We start from the raw sequence: 25862 nt of genomic DNA, 5'->3' as shown, positions 1-25862 counted from the left end.
AAACTAATGGAAATTTGTTCTGCTTTCGGTCATCTTTAAAAAAAAACATGAATTGGTCAGAATTATTTATTTAGGAAACCCTCCAAGGTAGATGGTTCTCCATCACCCCTGGCGTTTTGATGGGAGTAGGAAGTAGTGTTGTGTGTTTATGGTTTAACACACTCTAAAATGGAAGACTTTTACGTCCTGCAATTAGAAAAGGGAGAGGGAATCTGTTTATAGAGAGACTTTTGGATGTTCTTCTACATTTGAAATTGTAGAGAAAAAAGATGGTTAAGATTTTTAAGACTTTAAGTCTTCAGGGCATCAGCGGTGGATGTGAGTCACATGGAAGATGGAAGTGTGCTGATTTACGCACAGTGAACATTTAATTGGGATGTAAGCAAAAGCATCTGTACTTCAATGATATCTTACCTGCTAATATTTACAATTTCTTTATCATATATTGACAATTTATGATTTCCTAAATGTCTGTAGTACAAAATGACATTATTTACAAATATAGTGCAATAACTAAATCAAGTCAGCTAATGTACCCTTTGCCTCTCAAATACCTAACTTTTGTGTGTGTGTGACTAGAACATTTGAAACTTATTATTAGTAATTTTGAAATCTATAACACGTTATCTATATTAACACTGTGGAATATAATATTAAAAACAATTTTCTCCTTGAGATTTGGAAACTTGGTTAAATTTGCTTCTTTGAAAATTTCAAAACGTGATTTTAACTTCATTGTTTTCCAAATATTATGTTTCATTTTTCCTTCAAATGCAGATTAACAGAGTAGAAAATCATGTTGGGAGAACTATTTTCTATTTTCTTTTTCTTTTTTTTTGAGAAAAATTTTTACAGAATGATGCTGTAGTGATTGAGATAAGAATGTCCCCATAGACTCAGACGTGGGAACACTTGGTTCCCAGTTGGTGGCACTGTTTGGAGAGATTTAGGAGGAGTGGCCTTCTTGAAGAAAGTTTGTCACTGAGTGTATGTGGTCGCACTCTCCATCCAGTTCGCCGTGTGCTGCAAGCCTGTAACTGGTGTGTGAGCGCTCAGCTTCCTGCTGCCGTGCCTGCTGCTTGCTGCTAAGTCTCCTGAGACTCAGCACTCTGGAACCATAAGCCAAAATGAACTGCCTCTTCCTGAAATTTGCCCGTGGCGTTTATCACAGCAGTAGGAAAGTAAATAACACAAGACACGTGTTAATATACAAATCATTTAGATTATTAAAGCAGCAGTGTTAGTTGTGCCCAGTTTTTTTTTTTTTTTTTTAGAAGAGATACAGAACGGGAAACAAAAATGCAGCACAAGGGACCATCAGGGAGAACAGAGTCCAAAGCGCAGCAGCCCGGCATGGGGCTACCTCAGGCTCTGCTTGGAATTTTAATGTTCTCAGTGTGGCATCATTTATAAATCCATAAACTGATTGGTGGGACATTGCTACCTCATTATAATAATCCTTAAACTTCTTGTTAGGAAAATATTGCTTTCGAATAATGTAGATGTGTTCATCTTAATAAGCCTAATTTTACATTTTGGATTATTCACCAGTCTGGGTGTCCCTTCTTGCAAACAGAAAGGAATCTTCTAGATGCTCATATAAGATGTGCAGTGCCGGCCCCAGCTCTCATGTGCCATTCTGAGTCTTGAGCCAGCTTCCTCCCGGGGGCAGCATGTAACTGTGATCTTCATTCCTTAGCTATTAAGGTTTCATTCAGCATGTTATTATTTATCTTTAATGTGAGTTTGCACACTTTAACTACCTGCTTCTTTAACTCCGTAGATGAGAATCAGTAACACTGCAGTGGACAGATAGAAGCAAAGGTGATAGGAACATTATGAGAGTAATGACGAGGAATCTAAGTCATAGACATGAAAATGCTTGTGTGGTTGTAACGATGATACGGGTACAAGTCACCGGTAAGCAGAGATGTGCAGTGAGCTCCACTGAGATCTGGTTCCAGGACCCCTCAGATGCCAAAACCTAAAGGTGCTCACGTCCCTTGTATGAAATTCTCTGTTTGCATCTAACCCCTGCACAGCCTGCTATGGAGTGTGTATCATCAGCAGACACGGACTGTCTAACGCGGTGAAAATGTCATGGCAGTGGCTGGTGAACGCCGCTATTCACCGGAAAACAGTGAGGAAAGGTTTTCCTTGGAGGTTTTATTTTATGTTCTCGGTAGTTAGTGAGATTCACATATACACATAGGTAATTGCTTTTCTGTGATGCCATCAGAAAGACTGATGTGAACAAATTGTTTCATTTTGTAAATAAAAGGAACTGGTTAGCTAAAGCTTGTTTGAATTTCCCATAGTGGCCAACCAGTTCCTCTCTCCAACAACATGTAGGAACAGAAGGAGGTGTGCTGTGTTCTCTCGTGCATTCATTTAGCACCTAGCTTGTGTTGGGCATTGTACAGGGACATGCCAGGTCTTACTTAACTAATATACACTAAATAAGTTTGCCCGTGAATGCTTACAGTTTGACTTGGTTACACTTCAAGCCCAAGTCATTGGAAACAAAATTTCATTTTGTTACGTAGCTCTTAGTACAGTTTAGAATTAGAATATTTATTTATTTGTTTATTTATTTATTTTTGGAAGCTATCATCTTATAAAAAATATGGGTCGCACTAGCAGTCACCTGCATTCATCCCCCGGGAGGTGGCGTAGCTTCTACGTGGCACAGGATAGCGCTGAAGATCCGCTGGACTGGGCCCCTGAGCTCCCCTAGCAAGCTTCACCTTGTTAGCATGTGTCCGTGGCTTCATCCCGACCTAGTCCCTCCGAAATTTACTCCCACAAACCTGGAAGCAGTTTCTAGCAATATGTTCCCAAATGCGCCCTCAGGTGAAACATTCATCTTTGTGATTCCAAGGTGTTCTTGAAGGTTTCTGTTCAGTGCAGCGACAGTTCACCTGGACTGCTGTAACCGAAGACCATAATCTGAGTGACTCCAACAGCCGGAATTTACTTCTCAAAATTCTGTGGAACAAAATGCACATGGTGGGAGACCAGTATCTGTTGAGGGCCCACTTCCTGGTTCACGGATGGACAATGTTGCTGGGTTCTCCTCAACACTTTCCCAGAATGTTATAGGGATTTTCCTTCCTAGGCTGCTGGCCTTCTGCAGTCCAGGCCTGCGAACACTGTTGCAGCAATGATTAGGTTTCAACCTGGAAATGCTAGCAGGTCACATTCAGGCCGCCGCGATAAAGGAGCAGATCTGCACGTAGGAACGATTGGATGATAAAGAATGCACCCTGGCTGTTTATCCTGACTGTCATTGTGTGGGATCTCCTGGATGTCATTGTTCCAGGTCACATCTCAGCTAACATGTCAGGAAGCAGTGAAGAAGACACAAGTCACTTCCAGTGTCACCGCCTGTTGGAGAAGCCTGTGCCCCTTCATAGTCCCTGTCACTTTATTTTGAGACTCTGTGCTTGAGAGTATCTGTGGATGCCCAGCCATTAGTGCCATCTACACACTTGATAATGACTTCAGTCTGGCCTGACCTCTGGGTCACTAATGAGGATGGCCTGTCACTTAAGAAGAGGAAAACTCACTAATAACTCAAAGGCCAATATAGTGCAGGCAGACTGTGTTTTCCTGTGGTGTGGGGCAGACATGGACATCCCAGTAGAGTCGGTCTGTAGGAAGGGACATTATTAATCCAAAAGCCTTGTTCTCAGACTGTATCCTTTGTTACTTAGGCACCAAAGTAAAGATACAAGAACAGATTACATATTTTCACGAAGCTAGAACTTCCTTTCAGTACTGTGGTTTATCTATAATGTAATTGGCATTCTCAAATACGCTCACCCTTGGCCCCATGGCCTCCGGCACCACAGCCGAACTCTCAGTACCTTCAGAAACTTTGTGTTCTCCACGCTCAGGCATGGCTAACGCCAATCCTATAATACTGTTTTTATCTATGAATAAATGCCTCTGATAAATGTGATTTATTTATCAGCCATGGTAAGAGCTCAATAACATTATGTTAAAGTAGGAGAATTATGATAATACAGAATTTCAAAAATTATCTAAAGATTACAGGTTTCTTATTACTATAATTTCTTACTTAATTTTCTTCAGTAGATTAGGGCACTCCTATATTTGCAGACTAGAAGCAGAATAGAAAAACACATCAGTGGTTTCATGTAGGATATTCAACAGGGCGAGCTCCATATAAGTTCTCGAAACGTTCCCATGTGTTCATTCACTTCCCAATCCGAGGAGATGAGTAATACTCTCTGTCTTGTGAGATGGGAGAAACTGAGTCACAGCGAACCTGAGTAGCTGCTGAGTATGACCTGAGAGCTGCACAGTGAAAAAATCCCTCTGTTCCCCAGCTTGCCTTTTGGTTGTGATATTTTATCACAGCAGTAGAAATCCTAAGACAGTTTTGTTTTAATCTGTAATGGGATCCCTATAAATTCTAGACTAATCTACTTGCTCAAAAATCTGTGACTTATTTGGTAAAGGAAGTGTTTGGAATAGTCCATAACCCATTGGGGTGTGCAGCCCTGTCTGCTTCCTCGGAAGTGAAGAAATAACCTTCCTGGCTCATTTTCCATTTTTGTTAGAACTAAAGAAATGAATTCTCTTTGTGTGCATTTTGCCCAGTAAAAGCATACTACTCATTTACTGCTTTTGTAGACAATGACTTCTGAGCATGAGCACACAAACGTGTGCACACCAAGAGACAGTAGCCGGAAGCAGAATCCTAAGATCTTGAAACCGACTCACCTCTCAGCTTCATGTTCCGTGCTCATATTGTCGCTAGTTGTTGCAGAGCACCTTAAGAAATGCATTTCAGCAGTATACCTTAGAGCAGAGAAAACTCCATTCCTGACTCCTCCCCACACCACCCCCACTCTCCTTCCCCCATAAAAGGGTGTAAAAGGAGGCAAAATGCTACAGCCTTCCTGAGCTATGCCTCCAGAGGCATAATGACCCAAATTGAAATGCTAGCTCAGCCATTTGGCAGCGCTTTGAATTGGAGCCAGTTCATATTTACCAGATACTTGTAAACATAGCACCGTGTACTGTGTTATACACTGGACATCCGGAGATAAAACAGAGCGACTGAGCTGTGCAAAGCAGGGGAGACTATAAATGCATGAAAATTTCTACCTTCCTATCTCTGGAAAATGACCAATTGTCCCCACCTGTGTGAGTTAGTCATTTGTCTTGTTGCTACTTGTCAATTCAGCACAAGCTAGGGCCACCTGGGAAAGGGGGACTTTAATTGAGGGACTGTTTCCATCAAATTGTCTGTGGGCTTTTTCTTTTTTCTTTCCCTCCCTCCCTCCCTCCCTCCCTCCCTCCCTCCCTCCCTCCCTCCCTCCCTCCCTTCCTTTCCTTCCTTCCTTCCTTTTTCCTTCCTTCTTTCCTTCCTTTTATTTTTATGTGATTGGTGTTTTGTTTACAAGTATGTCTGTGAAAAGTCAGAGCCACTGGAACTTGAGTGTTGACAGTTGTGAGCAACCATGTGGGTGCTAGGAATTAAGCCGAGGTCTTCTGGAGGAGCATCCCAGTGCTCTTAACCACTGAGCCATCTTTTAATGATTGATACGGACAGAACCCATCCTGGGCAGCTGGCCCTGTGTGAAGTAAGAGAACAGGCTGAGCAAGCTATGGGGAGGAAGCCAGGAAGCAGCTTTGCCTTCCTTCCTCCTGGACACAGAAGTTAAGTTGTCATGGTTAGTAAACCAGAAGTTATCAATGCAGTTAAACAACTTTGTATCTTCTTATCCAGAGACTGAAAGACTGAACAAGACAGAATATTAGGAACAATTCTTACCCAAAAACAGCCTCAAGCTTCTCTGTCCTGGGAGGCTCACAGCAGTGGGGATGTGGGGATGTGGGGATTGCAAGTCTGTGTGCAGCTCAGAAGACCAGAGAGTGCTTGCTCACGACCTCCTGGGGCAGCCAGAGGCTAACAGCCTCCCTCTCCACAGTTCTGTTTTAGAGCATTTTAGTGCCGTTGTGTTCAGAATCGTTTAAGCGGTGTTTGTGGGGTTGAGGGATCAATAGCAGGCAAGCCCATTAGAAAATCTAGTGAAATTGTTTCTCAACGTCTGATCAAGCAGAAGCAAGCTGGTAAGAGTCTGCGTGGCACTTTCTGGTGAGCTGCAAATACAGAACAAAGAGGACTTGATTCAAATGCAGTCCCCAGTGAGATGGTGTGAAAGTTAATATTTAAGAACAGATCGGAACAAACTGAGAACAGGAAAGCTGACGCATGCTCAGGTCAGTTGCTGTGTGGAGCTCAGAGCCGGGGAACAACAGCCCAGGAGAAAGGGTGGCTCCTACCCTCGGTGCTTCAGTTCCTTCTTTGCTGACCAGGAGAGGCATCTGAACTGTAGCAGAGGCAGAAGAAGCATTGATTATCCTGACACCTTGGGACCTCATTATCTTTATGTATAAAATTTGGCATCTGTGCCTCCTAGACCTCCTAGTAGGAATTACTATGTTAATGTCCATGGGTAGTTCTGATTCACAAGAAAAACCTTGTACCAAGTGTTATTTCTGTAATGGTTGTGTAATGTGTATCTCATAGATATGCATACTAGTAAATATAATCTGTATTCATAACCTGAAGGCAGTTTTTGCAGTTTCCTTAATCATTCTGCATTAAACTTAATAGATTTAGTTTGTCTGGTAATGTCATTCCAAAAACAGAAAGATTCGATATATTTTATGTATTTAAAACTTAGAAACATGTAAAATAACATTTTTAAACTTTGATGCCAAAAGGCTTTTGTCTTTATAATTAATTGTATAATGCTACAAATCTCAGCTTCCAAAACCATCTGAAAGACTGTAGCGTCAAAGCTTTGCCTGTGGCTAGATTCCAGGTCTACACAGGCCTTTAGCTGTAAGTTTTGGAAACATTTACCTTTCCCCACTAATGTGTTTATGGATGATAACACAGTTTCCAAAATCCCCAAGGACTTAGTTCACCCCATTGCCTTTCTGCTTTCCACCATGAGCATGGCTCTGCCATGTGGCTTTCATACATGTGGTTGGTGTTCGTCCTGGAAACACCAGTTGCTACTCGTGATTAGGACGGCCAGCTTCATGCTAGCCTCGGGAGACAGAGAGCCATGACCTTATCTTCCTTATCTTGCACCTGGATCACTCTGAGGTAGCAATATCCTTTGCTACTTCAGTTAAGAGATTAGCCACCCCTTATGTATGACCGTCATCGAATTTCTCCTTATTTGGTATCTCTTTATACCCCAACCGGCTTGTCTTCAGTAAAAATCATAGAAGGTTCACTGAACCAGAGGCCCTGCATCCCTGATGCTTCCACTTAGTGTAATTTTGATTCGCTGGCCCCGGCTCTCCTCCCTTGCTGTCAGTCTCCTGTACTGAACCATGACTTATCTGGAGTAGAATCCAGCTCTGTTCTGGTCTCTTTCCCTATTGCATTAACTCCTAAATGAAGCCTGTTTATCCTAAGGTGTGGAGGGAGGGGAGAGAGAGACAGACAGAATGAGACTGCAGAGGTACTAATTTGCAGATATACTGACCCTGGGAGGAAACCAGCTGATTTCCTGGGCATGGATTTCAAGCTCTCTTTCCTCGGGTAGCCACTCATCTGTTTCACCTGAGGAAGAAGAGATTGGTGGCTGGTCAGGTTCTGACTGGGTTAGTGGTGAGGAAGTGCTTCTTCCAGAATGCTCCTTATTCATGCTCACTGCTATGCCGATGCTCCTCGTGGAAGCTGTGGCTGTGACTTTGTGCTGTACCTCGGGAGCAGGAGTGTGGCGAAACAGATGACATTCTAAGAGAGCATATGCCATTAATATGAGCATGGCCATGTCAAGAATCCCAGTGCATCATGGGAATGGCAAAGCTTCCGTAGGTCAGGCTAGGAAAATAGCAACACCTTCCCCTGCCCGTCTGCAGATGCTAACAGTGTGTGCCGAAAGTGGCAATGTGTGCAGAAAGTATCTACCACAGCTTCAGCCTCCCAGAGGTTTATAGCCTGAGACTGCCCCATTAGAAAGAACCCTACTGAGCTGAGACTAGCTAACACTGCCATCTCATTCAACTGTATACCATAGACCCTCCTCCTCATTCAGCTGTACACACAGACCTGCCTTCTTGGTCAACTGTTTTAGTAATCCTGACTCCTTGATTCAGATGTATAAAATAAATGCATTGAGCTTCCAGGTTGTTGCTTCTGCATCTCCATCCAGTGTGGCCCAACTGACCCCCTCTTTCCTGTACCTGTGTCTGTGTGTCTGTCCCTTCCTCCATTCCCTTGTTACCTCATTCAGGTTCCCAGCTCATAGCCATGTGGGCTATAGTAAAGAGGCTGCTAGAAGACTGCACTCAGAAGAATGTCTCTCCTCTGATTTTCCACTGAAAAGCAGCCAGGATTTGTAGCGACATCAGTCAACATGTCCCAAGTCATTTGTGGGCTACAAACTCCAAAACTCCCCCTTTGACCCATAGAAGAAGTACTTGAACCACCTCTCTAGTGTGGATAAAACTTCAGAAGTTGGTTTGGCACAGCCTTTGAGAAATGATTCCACTTTGTTACCTTAAAACAGATGATAATAATCATGATGATAAATGTACAAGTCACTCAACCATATTGTGCCCATTGCACTTTTAGATTCTCGTTTCGACATTGCCTAGAGGCATTATTCTTGTATATTCCCTTAAACATTAGAAAGTAACATTTTTCATGGTATTTCTGTGCAGCAGTCTGGCAGGCAAGTTATAGTCACTTTACCATCATGGAAGGCAGAACCCAGGTTCATATTGGCTTCTTTTTCAGAGTCACGCAGCCGATATACAGCAGAGCCAGGGTGAAGGCAAGGCAAGGTCTTACCAACTTCAAGCTCACACCTTCAGTCAAGACTTGAACTTGACTACACACATGTGAGAAAGACCCATATCACAGATGCAAGTCCCTGACTCCCTGGAAACAAGGACAGCTTCTGCAATAGGGAATAATGTGGGTGAAGAAGGGCACACGGCCAGAACGCACTTAGAAAGTGATCAGACTGTATTTGCACATAGGTACGCTGTCCTGTGTAACTCTCCCTTCTTGCACATAGGTACGCTGTCCTGTGTAACTCGGTCTTCTGCAAGATTTTTGGGAGGTCACATGTTGTGTCACCTCTTTTCATCTGCACAGCCCCTCTTTTCTTGAGCTGCCCTGTGAACTTCATAGTAGTGACATGCCATGAGGAGAACAGGAGAATAACCCCACTGGCTGAGAAGGTGTTCCTGTCAGAAGTTCCAAGCAGGGCAACTTAGGAAATGCCTCTGACATTCCAAGAAATGAGAGCTTTCATTGTAACTTCTTTCTAATGGGAGCATGCACGAGAGATTTCTGTGTTCCATCTCAGAAGTCACTGCCCCTCCAGTGCAGACGGGGTAGGTGGTGGACAGTTCCAGCGTGTCTCTTCCAGCTCATATCACCGAGACAGTGGTTTATTGCCCAAGTGCTGTATTTTAAAGCTACTTTCATTTTGAGTACATGCCTCTGGAACCCTTGAAATTCCCAAGGTGAAAAGAAAAGGATGGCCGTGATTGGTTTCATCTAAAACCTAGAGAACAGTTATTGCAAAGCCCGGAAGGGGAGCTAGCGTCCGAATCTGTAGAGACCTGGCCCTCCCTGGCACACAGCACCTGAGGGGATGCTTCGCTGGTTAGTGGCCCAGGAGGTGTAGAAGGTTAGGGACAGAGAGCCATGTGCTTCTTTCCTCTAAATATGCTGTGTATTCGGTTATTTGGATGTTTGAGCAGAACTATGAGGTGAACAGTGGGTATCTCCATACATCAGTGGCGCTGTCTTGGCTTCTAGGGCAGGTCACAGACAAGAAATTCAGATGTTTCGGCTGATCACATTCATATAGAAAAGCCAGTCCTGCAATAGGAAAGTGATGGAAGACTGAATACAACCAGGAGGAAAGGAACCAGAGAAGTTCAGGGACCTCCTTTGTCCATTAGGAAAGCCAGGGCTGCAGAAATTGCTCATTGCTATAGTAGCATAAGACGCCTTTGACGTGGGCCCAGAAGGCTGGGAGAGCTCATCAGAGTCGGGGAACATAATTGTTAGTGAGCATCCCCTTCCCAGACTCCACAGTACCCATCTGAAAATATAAACATTTGTAAATATCAGTCTGTATTGTAAATCGTTTGTGAATTAATCTGTATTCTGGGTAAATCCTACAGTCTTGCTTTGGCTTGTTTGACGTTGGTTTTAGACTTGAGTTGCTGGGTGGCTATGCTAGAAAGAAGAAATGCTTGCAAGATGTAGACTCTTCATTCCGAGCTGGCTTTTTAGTGAAGCTGCACATTCCGGGACTGCGCTGCCTGTGTTCCTCATCAGTCCAGGGTTCTGTTCATAGTAAATGCTTCCCTGTCTGTCCTTCCCCTTGTTTTCTGACCTGGAGTCACACCCACACGGCTCTCTAACAGGACTCCTGACTTTCCGCACGTGCCTCTGGGTCAACCTCGTGCGTTCCACCTCATCCTCTCCGCACCTCTGCTCCGTGACTCGTTTCTCTGCAGCTGCTATGTTTCAATGTCATGAACCTACTGCCATATCTGCCTGTGGCCATCCCGGGTCCGGAGGAGGCTCACTCTTGCCTGGATGTTGTCTCTTTCTTCCTAGGCTTATTCTGTCACTGTGCTGAGGAGCACGGTCAAGCATTCTGAGTGAAAGGACCTGAGTGGTTGATTCCTGAGTCTTTCTGTCAGCAAGACTCTATTCTATCCTCCCGCTTGAAGGATTGTCTGAGAAAAAAAAATGTAAGTAAATCATCATTTCCCATTAAAAAAAAAAAAAAATCATTTCCTGCAATTCTGAAGTCACATCAAGTGCTGATTTTAAATAGCAATGCTGCTGTGTGTCCTGGTGGGGGTGTTTTTCTCCCGAAGCTGAGGTTCTGCCCTGATATTCTGAAGTTGCACAGCGGCATGCTTTACTGTGGGACCTGTGATAATCATGGATCTACATTCCCAGGCCTCTCTACGTTCCTAGAAGTTGTTCTGAAATGGTTGCTCCAGGTTAGCCTTGTTTCTTCTGAACAGTTGTTGTCTTCCTCGAGTGCTAGTTAGATGGCCTTTGTCCTTGACATCATCTCCTCCCTGAATTCAGTCTTCAGGTATTTTGTTGTTTCAGAAAACACTCTGGATTTTCTTCAAACCTTATTTTGAATCTTTTTATTTGAAGGATACATTTAATTCCTTAAGTCGGTTTTTGAATTTTCATGTTTTTAAGACCATTTGGCTTTATTTGGGGGCTGTAGTTGCTCCACTGACGTCTCTGGGTAGTTTTTCAGGTCTTTTGAAGTTATCATCAAATGTCCTTTGAATGCCTTATCTTCTGTAGGTCTCTTTTCATCTGTGTGATTATCTGGGCTCTGGCTTTCATGCCAGGCTCAGATTAGCAGTCCCATACCACTTTAAAGAGGTTCCTGAGAATCGAATTAAGCAGGAATCTTTGTGTATGAAGGTGAGAGCTATTTATGGCCATATGCATGTACTGAATGAAGTCGTATGTTGAGTCAACATTCTACAAATTGGGATCCCTAGCTTCATCAAGGACAAAATTCCTTCCTGTTGTGTCTCATGCCCCACTCTTGTTCTTAGGCATACTCAGCAATGAGCAAATACGGACCCACAGCTGTGTTGATGATCTTGGCCTATTGCCTTCGGTGTAGGCCTTCACCCAGAATGCCCTGGCTACTGACGGGGAGGCTTCACTTACAGATGTGGTAGGACTGGTTCCTGGCTCACCATGGCTGCGTTTGGAGCCTCACAGATTCCATGTTCTCGGCTTTGTTTCTAGCCCTCTCTGTCCCTTTCTTGTTTCCAAGTCCTGCATTTTGGGGATACGGTGACAAGCAAATACTCTCATTTTTCACCAGAACCTCGTCCAAACACCTATTTTGCTAGGTCAGTTATAGCACACTTACACATTGTGACAATGTTGTCAAATTGACAGAAGCTAGAATCCTCTAGAAAACAAACCTCTGGGCCTGTCTGTGGGGCGGTTTCTGAGTTGGGCTGACAGTGGTGGAAAGAGCCACCTTAATATTGGCAGCACCACTCCTTGGCTTGTGTCCTTGGGGTCTGGGGATTCCTTGGCTTGTGTCCTTAGGGTCTGGGGATTCCTTGGCTTGTGTCCTTGGGGTCTGGGGATTCCATGGCTTGTGTCCTTGGGGTCTGGAGATTTCATGGCTTGTGTTCTTGGGGTCTGGGGATTCCATGGCTTGTGTCCTTGGGATCTGGGAATTTCATGGCTTGTGTTCTTGGGGTCTGGGGATTCCATGGCTTGTGTTCTTGGGGTCTGGGGATTCCTTGACTTGTGTCCTTGGAATCTGGGGATTCCTTGACTTGTGTCCTTGGGGTCTGGGGATTCCATGGCTTGTGTCCTTGGGGTCTGGGGATTCCATGGCTTGTGTTCGTGGGGTCTGGGGATTCCATGGCTTGTGTCCTTGGGGTCTGGACATTGAGAGAGGAGAGCATGCCAGGGACAGCAGCGTTCATCAGTGTCCTGAGTGCACGGTGACAACTGTGGTGGTCACAACTATGAGCCAAATGAACCCTTCTCCTCTTCTTCTACTAGGTCTTGGTGATCAGGGGTTTAATCACAACAGCAGGACAGATGACTAAAGTACCTCTGTATCTTCCTGCTCTTTACTTTTTATTATTAAATTCTTATTTTAGGGGATTAGAGAATTGAATGATAAACCAAAAAAAAAGTCATGCTGTCATTTTGAACCAAAAGCAACATTTGGGTCATTATGAAAAATACTTTTTATGTGTGTTAGTCAAGTCATGGCAGGGAAGTTCCTTAACTGTATTCTGTGTACGACCTTCAGAGCCCAATGTGCAGAGAAGGCTGGATTCTCTCTCAAGCCAGCATGATCCGCTGACTGCTTTATTACAAAAAGTCATCAGGCATCATTGGACCTATCACAGCTTCTGCTTTATAAATAGGAATTAAGAACAAATCTGTCGGTTGTGCCAGACTTATTCTCCCGGCTGTTGTGATTGTAGCTTCTGAAATACAGTTCTCGCCCCACCGTCGCTTCAGAAGGCAGAATGAAAGCAGAAAGTTAATCAAGAGTGTTTGTGACACGGGGTTCAGTTTTGTTCTATTTATGAGGAAGCCGTGTTTCTTATTCTAGAAAGAGGAGGCCGAGATGTGTGAAGGAAGCTTCTCTGCCTGCATCTGCACCTGCCCGTCTGTTCTATATCACTTCCTTTTCCTCTATTTCCATCTTTATTTTGGGGACAGTCTGGTTATTTCTGTCAAGCTAGTGGAGGAACAAAGGGGAAGAACAAGTTTGTCTTACTGTTCACTCGCTTGTTGGGATGACCCCAGTTCTTCCAAGTAGATGCTGTGTGTGTTGGCAGAAACCTCCCTATTCTTTGCCTTGCAGTAAGCTGAGCTTTTGAGCATAGGTGTCTAAGGCCCTGGTTTCTCTGAGTTCATGAGACCCTCCTAGGTTGTGGTTACAGTAAGTTCTGGGTTCCACTCTCAGCCAGCACTCCTCACCAGGAATACTTTAGTCTCAAAGGCAAACACATAATAGGCCGGGAAGATACGGACTATGGTCCGTGCTACATTGTGTATGTATTTTCATTGGACATTGTTGTTATCTTTGTTTATAGCCCTTAAGTCCCACATTCTAGGTGTGTGTGGAGAGGTGAGATATAGTAAAGATACTCCCTAAACCTACAGGGAGCATTGGGGGTGGGAGGTATAAGGAAGAATAGAAATCTTTTGTTATTTTTAGCAAAAGAAAAAATGCCTGTCACTGTTATTAGAGCAGATTTTCACATGTCAATGGAGCGTGAGCTTTCAGGGTATTCCTTCTTTTTACATCTATTTCTATTAAAATGATAACTTAATAAAAATGCAGAACCTAGTTGTGTTGTCCCAGCAGTTAGGAAACAGGGGCAGGAGTATTGTAAGTTTGAAACCAGTCTGGGCTACAGAGCCAGTTCTAGGAAGTTCAGGCTAAACAGGCCCTGACCCAAACAGCCAAAGTTCTGGATAAATAAATACAGAAATATTAGAGTACCAAGCGAATGAAGAAATTTAGGAAATCTTAAGTATGCTGTCACTGACTTTTATTCTATATGGATTAGAAAAATACTAGGAAATTTAATCAGAAAAGTGGTTTGTTGCCGGGCAGTGGTGGCGCACACCTTTAATCCCAGCACTTGGGAGGCAGAGGCAGGCGGATCTCTGTGAGTTCGAGACCAGCATGGTCTACAAGAGCTAGTTCCAGGACAGGCTCCAAAGCCACAGAGAAACTCTGTCTCGAAAAAGAAAAAAGAAAGAAAAGAAAAGTGGTTTGTTCTTCTAGGTTTGCTAGACAAGAGATCAGTTCTGAGCAAATTCTCATTTCCTTGATTTGTTTAACCTCTTATCACCACGTTCTTAGGGAGCAAGAAGGCAGTCTGCTGTGAGAACTGGCTGCCTGCTTCTCCTTTTATTTTTAATTATTTTTAAATAGCACACAAATGAGCTTCATTGTGCTATCTTCATACACCATTGCACTTGGTGTTTGCCTCCCATTACCTGCCCTTGTCAGCCTCCTCCCCCACTGGTCCCCTTCCTTCCTGCACAGAACTCCCTCCTACTTCTACGTAGAGGTAAATAGAGGTAGGTAGGTAGGTAGGTAGGTATGTAGGTAGGTAGATAGATAGATAGATAGATAGATAGATAGATAGATAGATATGGTTATATAGATGTATTGCTTGGTAAATGTCTCAATCAGTAAAGTGCTAACCATGCAAGCATGGAAACTAAGTTTTTCTGTATGGCTAAACTAAAATTCCTGTGTGTACATACCCCATATTTTCTCCCCCCTCCCCCACTTTTTCTTTATCCATTTATCTGCTGGTGGGAATCTAGACTGGTTCCATATCATTAGCCCACTTCCTCGCTGTTTAGATTGTCTGACAAGACTGTACACATAGAAACCTTGGAGGAATCTATAAAACTTCATGTAAATCCCTACAGCTTACATGTGGTTTCAGCAGGTGTAGGAAGATGGACATTAAAGGCATAATTACATTTATAATGCTTTAAAAATAAACTCCCTAAATGCCTGTATAATGAAATATGGAAGGCATACTGCAAAAAAAAGAAAACACTGCGAGCGGAAAAAGCACATCAGGAGCTGGAAGGCAGCGTAGCACACGTGAACATTCTCTTTAAGCAGGTAACAAATTTAATGTCGTACCTCCTAAGCTTCTAGGAAGATTCACTTATAAATAATGGATTTCATTTTGGCATGTATCATCTTACAAGAAAACCTTGAGTTTACATGTTTGGTTTTTTGTTTTGTTTTGTTTTGTTTTTTGCAACTCTTGAGTTGACCAGGGATGTAATTTTCCCACAAGGTACTTTGAATTTCTTTCCATTAAAAATAACGTCTCTACTGTAATAATTCCTAGCACAACTTCTGTGTGTCAGGTTATATGCTGAGTGCATCCAGCCTGTCTGTCACCTCCCCGGCTACCTTAGAGGGCTGTGCTCCTCTTCTCCTGTGGCAGCTGACAAATGCCAACACCCAGAGGATTTCTGAATCCTTTCAGGCATGGTCAATGAAGGACACTGCCTTCTGTGGTTCACTGCTCCACGACCTTGCCCAGGCACGAGAGGATTCTGGAGCACAGATATGGTCAGTGAAGGCCAGCATCTGCTGTGATTAATTGTTCCATGACCTTCCACACATCACAAGAGGATACTGGGCCCAGACATGGTCAGTGAAGGCCAGCATCTGCTGTGGTTCATTGTTCTATGACCTTCTGCAGTCACAGGAGAATAATGGTCCCCAGATATGGTCAGCGAAGGCCAACATCTGCTCTGGTCCATTGTACCATGACCTTCCATACATCACTAGAGGATGTTGGGGCCATTATACTTCCGTATGAGTTATTTGACCAGAGAAAACTAATCTCTTAAAAACCATTACAATCTTCATATCCCCTTCATTCCCCCACTGCCCTGCCAGACTCTGTTTGGCACATTCACAGTCTGGCTGGAGAACTGAACCAAGGATATCAAATGGTCATACCATAAAGGAACATTTGATAAATGCTTTTCAGGGAAGAAAATTGCACAAACACACACACACACACACGTACACATACTTTATATTTTTAGAGTTTTGCTTAAAGGAACCCTTCCCATCAGTCAGAGAGGAAGGACAGGAGAAGTGTCTGTCTTTTTCCCTGTGTGTAGAGAGACAGACTTTGGGAAGGATGACACATAACTTTCTAAGCTGGGAAGTAGATCCCTCTGTGCTGTCTGTCATACTGTTTAAAAAAGCTGGCATGGAAAAATGAGAAGCTAGGTGTTGATAGTTCTTTGTCCACAGACTGTGCTCACTGAGAAACTTGTGGAAACGGACAGTGATATCTATAGGTATTGCTCTTTTCTTTGTCTCCTGGGATAAATTTCATTTTGGTGGCGAGCTGTGGGGAAATTTACTCTATAGGTGCACCAGCTTCATTTACTAAAATATTTCTCCCGTTATACTTGTAACTACAGGAAGGCTCAGCCTCTTTGCTGTTTACACATAACCCTCCGAGTGATGCAGAATGCGTTAGTAAGTCAAACAGATAAATGTATGCAAGCCACCACCTATCTTCAAAGATTTTACACAAAAAGAAAAAATCCAATACCTTCCCGCCAGTTGTCAATAAAGGAAGAAGAATTTCACAGCAGAGTGCGAACCTGAAAGCTAATGCAGGGATACTGTGCTGCCCAGAGCATTCCCTTGGAGACGAGATGTGTCTCTGTGGCACACCTCAGTTCTGAGCCTGGGGCCTCCTTCTTCAATGTTCTAGGCCCTGACTGGAGGTTTTAGTGGCTTGGTTTCTGGCCTGCAGTTTTGGCCAAATGTTTTCTAATCCATTGCAAGCTGACGTGTTACAGGTAGATGTAACACATCATTAACACATTGTTAAGCAGGCGAACATCAGCTCTTAATGTTATTAGAGGCTGTCACAGACCTCCAGACTACAGCCGCCTGCTTCAAAGCCCCAGCAGAACATCCCCAAGGAGTTCCTCCTTGAGGGTCTCCTTGGCGAGCCATAAACTCCCATCAAGTAGTTTCAGCGACTGCACCACCAGGAACATCACACGTGTACATACCTAAAAAGATTCTGCTTCTGTGCCTGAGGTCTGGGTCCGTATAAGATGTCAGATGTCAGCCAGCACAGGGAGCCAGCTAGGGAGGACAAGCCAGCCTCCTGTTTAGTAACCCTCGTTACTCTTTCACCCAGCCCACTTCTCTTGTACCCTTTGCTGTAGTGTCTGTTTCTTCATAGACAGAATCTCTCACACACATTTTCTTACCATATGCTTAATACATTGCACAACAATTAAGATTTTCATGCTTATTACTTGGTTTCATTTATCTTTAACTTCTGTTTAATGTTTTTCTTCCTTTTTTTTTTTTTTTTTACTCTGGAAATAGTAAATTTAGCTTTGGCAGTGAGAAGCATCAGAGTCCTAGAGCGTACTTGAACGTAATTTAGCATTCTTCTCCTACCTATTATAGGACTCCGTCTAAAGTTTTCAGGCTGGACTGTAAACCAGCCTCTTCTATACTATCCTTTGTCTGGTTAAAACTTTCATTTCATTGCAGAGTAATTCATTCTGGATCTCGATTGTTTTACCTATTCAAATGTTTGTATTCTTCAAGTCTGGAAGCAGCCTTTACGTGATAGGACTTTCCACAATACATTAACTACATGTGGGGGTCTGTGCAGCCACCACAGCCAGCAGAGTCGTGATCCATGGGAAGCAAGAAGGTGATTTGGTCAACGCATCTCAGTAGCTGGTGTTGGTTCAACTTTGGGAGTCTGACCTCAAGTAGTCTATTTTTGACAAATTTGAATGCAGTGCTGAAAGTTTTCTTGGTGATGAAACCAATCCCCGTTAAAGCTCAGTGTGTGACTGCGTCAAAACTCTTCCTACGTGTGACACCTCCCCAAAGATGGGTTCTATAGAGTGACGAGCCTTGTGGTCTTCCTACATGTGACATCTCCCTAAAGATGGGTTCTATAGAGTGACGAGCCTTGTGGTCTTCCTACATGTGACATCTCCCTAAAGATGGCTTCTATAGAGTGACGAGCCTTGTGGTCTTCCTACATGTGACACCTCCCCAAAGATGGGTTCTATAGAGTGACGAGCCTTGTGGTCTTCCTACATGTGACACCTTCCCTAAAGATGGGTTCTATAGAGTGACGAGCCTTGTGGTCTTCCTACATGTGACATCTCCCTAAAGATGGCTTCTATAGAGTGACGAGCCTTGTGGTCTTCCTACATGTGACACCTCCCCAAAGATGGGTTCTATAGAGTGACGAGCTTTGTGGTCTTCCTACATGTGACACCTTCCCTAAAGATGGGTTCTATAGAGTGACGAGCCTTGTGGCCTCAGCCACAAAGATAGCACAAGGGTCATGAGGCTATTAATCCCCATCCTCTCCAAGCCTTCTGAGTGGAAAAAAAGCATTTTATTTACCCCTTCCTTTGAAGAGACAACCTAAATGCTTACCTGTGAGCTGAAGAACCGCTGTACCTCTCACCACAGCAGAAGCCAATATGTGCACCCCAGCATCACCCCTCCTTGAGAGTAAAAAGCCTGAAGTGTTCACGGATGGGTACGAGGGTCACATAACAGTCCATGGTGTAGCCCACGTCAAACACTCCTTATCCTCACGCACAAGGCCATCCCGGCCATTTCGCCTTATGGGCACAGGCCACACTTCTGTGAGAATCTAGCCAGGAACTCTCACCTGGTAAACTTTCAATTGTACACTCTGCTCCCTAAGATGTGTGAGGATGCCCCAGGATGCCATGGGCCCAAGGTTTACACCTGTGCCTTTCCCACGAGTGTCTCTAGCATCTGGCACAGGGCCTGTCACGTAGGACCACTTGATCAGGGGTCACACAACCCAATCTCTATGGGAGTTCAGCTCTTTTTCCTTAGGGTTTCAGATTCCCCATTGGTAGACTGGGAATCCGCAAAAGCGGCACTCCCCTTCCCGGTTCTGTAGGTAGACTTTTCATTCAGACCGTTCGCTTTTGGCAGGAGTCTTGGAGCAGATGGGGAACTCCAGCTTCCAGCGCCTACGAGGCTCTGCCTCTGTGGTAGCTCACCGTCTGTCCTACGTAACTGCTGATTCGCCCGCATGTAGGAAGCTCCCTGCAGCTTTCCGTTCAGCCTGTAGCCTCTGCACACCCCTTCCCTGTGCCATCTCAGTGCTCTGAGGAGCGGCACACACCTACACCACTCTTCCTGCAAACTCCTTCAGAACCCTGATGTCACAGGCAATAGTAAATGTCCCATTCCGTCTCCTGACACCTGTGACTCACTGTCCCTCCATGTTCACTTTGAAGTTGATTTTTTTAGTCCCCCACTTTGAATGTGCAGGTATCTCCTGTAGCCTGGACACTCTTCTTTCTACTGTATCATTCCCATCAGCACAGGATACCCCACTTCTGCCACCTTGAAATAAATACGCTCGCCTGGTTCTCCTTACCCTCCGCTAGCTGTCCCTTTATCTCCAAACCCAAGAAACAAGCCTTCTCTATTCCACTGACTCCTGGAGGCCCCTCGATTCCTCGTTTCTTTATCTTTTTCTTCCTGTGAACATTGACAGCACTGTCTACCATGCTAAATCTCTGCTCTCTTTTTCCCTTCAACATCCATTCCTACCCTGCCGCATACAATATTTACCTGTGCCATATGTGTACACTTCATATGTCATTCATTTTTCTCCCTGCCCACCATGTAGCAGAGGGTCAGTCAAGTTTTCTGAGTCAAAAGGCCCCTCCTGGTGTCCTTGTGCCTTCTAGCTCCTCTATTTGTTGTCTTGACTAATGTGCCCCTCCTGGGAGCACCTCTCGGAGGACAGAACATGGTCCGTGCGACCCCAGGCTTCTCAAGGAGCAGCCCTGAGAAGATGAGGCTTCTCTGATCAGTCTGATTCTATCTCTCGGGTCGTGGCTCTGTTATTGTTTCCATTGCTCCCAAGATATTTTAATTTCCTTAGCTAGACACTAGAATGTTTATTTTTCACGAAGGAGGATGCTGTGACATTTCAGGAGCCCCTTGGAGAATCTCATCAAACAAAGAGATTGTATTGCCTTCACCTCGTATTGTATTCTTTGGCTTGTTTTTACATTTTATGAATGGCTCTGGTCACCAAGTTTTCGGGGCACCTGGCTGTCTCCCTACTTTATCCTGTGGCATAAGCGGTAGTACTAGTTAGGGCTTTCTCCTCGCTGTCTGGCCAGACCAGGCTAGACCTGGTAAGCAGTCTGCAGGCCATATTGTCCTTCTCTCCATGCTAGCGGTGAATGTCACCGCCAGTGTTCCCGTGGCAGCCCAGAGCAGCACAGGGTGCAGGCTTGAGTCTCGTCAGAGCTAAGGTGTGCAGAAAGCATAGCAGTGCAGCGGTTTCAAGCAAGGTACCCAAACTTCAGTGCTTTTATTTCCTCATCCAAGTGAGACCAAAGATGCATACTGAGCAGAACTGGGTGGTGAAGAGCCTGTGTCTTATCTGGCATGGCACTGGCTGGTGAGAGGCGGCTGCTGATTGGATGCTAGCGGATTTCTCTAGCATGAAGCTGTAATAGAGAGACTCAGAAGCTGGGGGAGATGGAAAGGCGCTGAACTTCAGTTCTGACCTCTTGCCCCGAACAAAGATACAGTTTTCTGTTAAAACACAACAGAAAACTCCCTCTCAGTACACAATAAATAAAAGCCAGTATACAAACTTCAGGCGGAGGGTAGCATTCCCAAAGCAAACAGCAGCCCTCCCCCATGTCAGGGAATAGTTTCTCTTGAATAAATAGGAATTTGAAGTGTCACAGTTACAGTTACTACAGAGGCTGGTGGTGTCTTGTAATGAGGAGACACTGGCAGAACAGTGTGAACTGGCCTCTGTTTTCAGGTCTAGTGCAAGTTCTTCCCAGAGGGGTTTGTAGTTTGTTACTTTAAATATTTATTAGATTACTTTTAATTCAGAGTCTAGGTGATCAGGATCCTCAGGAAGCCTCAAGAGAGCTTGCTCCCCACCCCCATTGTCTTTTCTTTTTCTCTCTGCAGCAGAGTAGGGACGAGATAAGGGCTCAAAGCAACTGAAACTGACAAAGAAGACATCACGTAGATTTTTACTCATTTGCCTTAAGGGAGTTGAACATACCGGAAAACAATCCATGCAAAAGGCTCCAGACTCTGCTCACACCAGCCCCGGGTGCTGTGCTGCGGTCCTTTGAGCCAGGCCATGGTTGGGAGAGGAGTTGGGACCACTGCTCCATAGTAGGAGCAAAAGAGATGGCCTGGGCCTAAGGACAGCAGCTGAGAAAGGATCCCATAGGTTTGGTGGCTTGTCAACTTACAAAGTTCAAAGAACATCCGTGAGGTGTGGAGAGGAGCAGAATAGGGAGGAAGACAGCACATCAGGCCACAGAGGGGAGAGCGCCTGCAGTCATAGACCTCATTCCAATGCCCTATACAAAGCTTCTGCCAGTCTCTTCAAGGCCATGCTTTTATGTCCACACATCAACGGACTGGCTCAGCAGCCCCCTATCTGGAACCTTCTGCCTGCATTCCAGGGCTCTCAGGAGCGGAGCTGGAAGGGCCTGGGCAAGCTGAAATGAACTTGGTAGACATTCCTGTGCACCCCACTACTTGAACCCCCAAATAGTACTGAGTGGAAATCATGGTGGATGTTCCCTCTGCACCATTCTAAGCAAAGATTATTTTATATAAGATGTGCTAGGTGCTGAGAGATGAAAGTAATACGTTCTGAAAATATGTCTGTCATCTCATGTGTCTTATTTTAAGATTATTTTTATGCCACAACTGAGACAGAATCCTTAGAAACAAAAAAAGGGGGGGGGGAATTTTAACTGTTTGTTTCCAGAAGACACTCAAGGCAGAGGATTAAGTGGTTCAACAGCCACTCTCCCAAAAGCCCTTCAGGAGATGGAGAAGAATTCTAGTGTTCATTAACAAACACACACAGTAGTCAGTATTGTTTAAGATGCACCCAGTGGCTCTGCCATACAGCCTTCCTCCCGTCTGTGCTTTGTCTTAAGCACAGGGAGATGCTAGTGTTCGCTAGGTTGTGAATGGTTTCTTTGAACTTGTGTGCCAGTGGACTGTGATCCTGTATCAGAAGGCTGTATCTCAAGTATCATTCCAAATTGGTAAATATTCCTGTCTTCCAAGGTTTCTATTCCATGTATCCATTGAGCCCTGAAAATATAAAGTGGTCCGCTTAGTATTTATTTTACCCAATATTTATCATCTTATGTCATCTGGGTGAGCATTTTAGTGAGCACCTACTCCTAGTAAGAGGAGGGCTTTAGTAGGCATACATTTTTAGGCACATAGTAACGAAATGGCACTGTCAGGCAGAGTAGAGTGCCTCCGTTCTAACATCCGGGTCAAGTTCCTGCCACTGGGGCGTAGGTCACTTCTGTGGCGTCGTCAGACATTTGAAGTTAGTAATGCCTGATTCAGAAACGCAGGCCTGCTTAGCCTTTCACTTACTGGTTTTGACTGCGGTGATGCAAAAGAGGTACACATGCAGTCGTCTTCGAGCATGGAATGTGGTTCTGCTCTCCCAAGGACTAGCAAAGTGCCATGGTGTCCCTACCTGTGGTTCTGGGTAACTAGAAGCAAGCCACAGCTCATAGTCAGGCTTGAGGTCACAGTGGCAAGCAGCTGGCGTGCTGCGGTGCCGTGTTGCTAAGAAAGAAGGCCCGGCGTAGCACATGGATGAATGCCTTTTCCCTGTCTGGTATTTGCAGTGTGTGATGGGTTTCTCAGGCTGCAATCCTGTTGTGAGATGAGGAGCATCCATATTAAGGATGAACCTTAAAGCACCTGAACAGCATCAGTACAATTACAGGATGCCACGTTGTGTCTGGGAAGAAGCGGTCATTGTATTAATAGGTAATTTTTAAAGGGAAAAGCAATGATATACAAAATATAGATAGATAAGGTTAATGTAGGAGGGAGAACTGGACAAAATCTTCCAGGTCCGAGCAGCTCAGAAGCCCCTTTTCCTGCAAGGGGACCCACCTGCCACTTCAGAAGGCAGAACAAAGCCTTAGCACCAGCATTCTCCACTCTCTGGAGCATACACCAAGATGCTGCTGCTGGCAGCTATTCCTGGATCAGGTCATGAAGGCAGCCAGCTCATTCTCAGACCCACAATAACTGAGGGACTGGTGATTCCGGAGGGCAGAGGCCCTGAACTTTAGTCCCACATGGGCTCCCACAGTGTTAGCGGTGAAGGCGGAGCTACAGAAAATTTACATGAGAGAACAACGCTGGTCTGCAGCGGCATCGTCCTGTGTTTATTTGTCGTAGGGTAGCTGTGCTATTGGTTGTTCACTAGGAATTCGGATAACCATACTTTTTAGTTAAGAATTTTGCCATGATATTTCCCCAGCGCCTTTGGCACCAGCTACACATAGCATCGACTTCTATAATCCCAGGTAAAAGGCTGAGCTCCTAAATAGAGGTCGGTGGCCTCAGAACCACCTATCCCTTGCTGAAACCAAGAACGTTAAAACAGAATGTGGTTTTGTTTGCTTCTCATTCTGTTTCATTTCTCTGTCCGTTTAAAGAGAAGCACATTGCAGTTTAATGATGATTCATTTCCATGTGAAAATGATGCTGTGCTCAGGTCCTCTAAAGGACCTTGGGGAAGGACAGGAGCATAAAAATCCACCAAGCGTGAGATCGCCCTGCTCCGTTCCCCCCCACCCGGATTGGGCTGGATTTCATTTATAATAATGGCTCTATTTTTTGCTTTGGCCCATTTTGCTCACATAACTGTTTGCTTTGAAATCTGAAAACATATTTTCTTTGCACCTCAAATAACAAAATGGGGACATGCAAGTGACCTGTTGGGCAGAAACTGCAGGCGGTCCAGTTTGACAGAGATGGTACTAACTCCATTGTGTGAGAGCAATGGAATCATTTTAAGAAAGAAGAAGAGGGGAAAAAAGATTGTTAGGTGGCTGTAAAGCTGAAACAGAATGAAGGTGATTCTCAATGCCAAGTTGTGGACAGGGAGGCGACAGTCAATACAAGCTTGCATTGGCTGGACAGATGGGGTGCCCGGCCATGAACTGTCCCTAGTGAATTCGAGCGGCAGCCTTTGATCTGGGCCATCCTGCTTAGCCAGTAGCCAGGCCAGGCATTGGAGTTAGTGAGTGCGGATGGATCCAGACCTCATGCTGCTATCTGTGAGGACCAGAGCAGGGGCTGCAACCATAGGCAGTTCTCAGAGTTCATCAAGTCGATCACGTAGGAAAGCCTAGTAGTGTTTTCTGGCTTGATCTCTAGAGAGGTGAAAGGAAGATGTCTTCTTTCCCCTTGCTCCTCTGAATTCCCCTTTCTCCCCATGAATAGCATCTCAGATAGGACCCAGGGCCTCTGCAGTCTTTCAATAATTTAGAGTCCTCACCTTAGTTTCAAGCAAGGGTTCTTAACTTACTATCACAGTGGAAGCTCCATCTTCATGTTCAGTTAGTTTGCCTCTGCTGCTCCCAGCTCTGCCCTGAATGGTTCTAGAACCTTTGGGGGAAAGGAGACTTGATGAGAATCCCCCCCCCCCTCGCCCTGCCCATGAGTCCCTCTCTCTGCATCATCAGGGTCACTCTAACCTCCAGATCAAGTCCTGTGGAGGTGTGTCAAATGCACAAAGGGGGAAAACCTGCCTGAGGGAAGGTGACATGGTTTCCCTGGGCTCTTGCTGCTGGAATTTTGGTGTCCCTGGCCATGGCACATTTCTGAGGGTTCTCTCTGGGAGCTTCTGGCTTCCTGGATGGATGCAGGCAGCTAGGTCTCAGCAGCGGCTAATCCCCATTTGGGGATTACAGCAGTGTTTTTGCAGGCTTCTGATGGCCAGCTTGCACCTCTCCCCTAGTACACAGCCACCTTTCCCCTGGTGCTTATGGAAAGGCAGCTTCCTCTTGCTGCCTGTTGGTTTTAGAGTCTACCACTTTGACCTCCCCCATTCTAGTTACAAGCTGATTCCCAGTCTTCGGAGCCCCTAAGGACCTGCCAGGCTCCCTGTGTGACCTTACCGCTGTACACCCCAGCTCTGGGCAGAGAACTTCAGACTTCTCTTCCTGATCTCCAGAGGCGCTCTCCCCAGTCCCGCCCGCAGTTCAGGAATCTTGCTTTCTTTGCCTGCCTGATGTCATGGGAAAACTTTGTGGGTAGCAAACTCCCTCCAGACAATCTCAGTTCAAAACACTACTCAGAAGCAATAGCAACAAAAATGGTTAATACAGTTATCCTTTATTTGAGCTGCTTGGTACTAAAAGTCCGTAAGATTTCTGCTGCTTGGGGAGGTGAGGGAATATGTGCCTGTGTGTAATGAGACAGCTTGAGGGTAAGACCTACTGAGAACAGGAGACTCACTGATGTTTTATGTACGGTTTATACTTACAGCCTGGAGGGAATTTTATGCTGTACTACAGCCAATCATACGTTGGGTGTGGGATTTCCCACGTGTAGCTTTTAAGAAACCTTCAGGTGTTTAGACTAAGGATGTGGCCCCTGTATGTACACTGCACATCCAGACACTTCCCCCACACTGACCACACAGCCATTGGGTAAGTTTTAGGGCACATCTTGGTGTCCCTCAGCTTACGCTATATGAGCCATCAGAATACATATTTCATTCCTTGATCCATATTTATAAAACTATTGACAGGTGAGCATTGGCTTCTCTGGCAACTACACTAGCCTCGACATTGACTTCCCCTCTTCTGGTTGTATAAAATTCATATGTCAAGAACAGCCAGG

At 44.9% G+C, this 25862-nt stretch overlaps 1 protein-coding gene across 5 annotated transcripts in view; it reads left to right on the top strand.

Moving 5' to 3' along the window:
• The window catches only part of Fam110b (family with sequence similarity 110 member B), a 125508-nt gene that overhangs the window by 89043 nt on the left and 10603 nt on the right, over positions 1–25862 (top strand). Inside the window, exon 3 of one of the 5 annotated variants that reach the window (XM_057791200.1) lies at positions 10652–10788. The exons of the other annotated variants lie outside the window; for them this stretch is intronic. The gene's annotated coding sequence lies outside the window, so the exon portion shown is untranslated. The remainder of the gene's footprint in view (positions 1–10651; positions 10789–25862) is intronic. 5 annotated transcript variants of the gene reach the window in all.

The sequence above is a fragment of the Chionomys nivalis genome, chromosome 16, assembly GCF_950005125.1.
Source record: "Chionomys nivalis chromosome 16, mChiNiv1.1, whole genome shotgun sequence".
Lineage (NCBI taxonomy): Eukaryota > Metazoa > Chordata > Mammalia > Rodentia > Cricetidae > Chionomys > Chionomys nivalis.
Note: the sequence above shows the minus strand (reverse complement) of the source record. Positions and strands in the feature narration are given on the sequence as shown.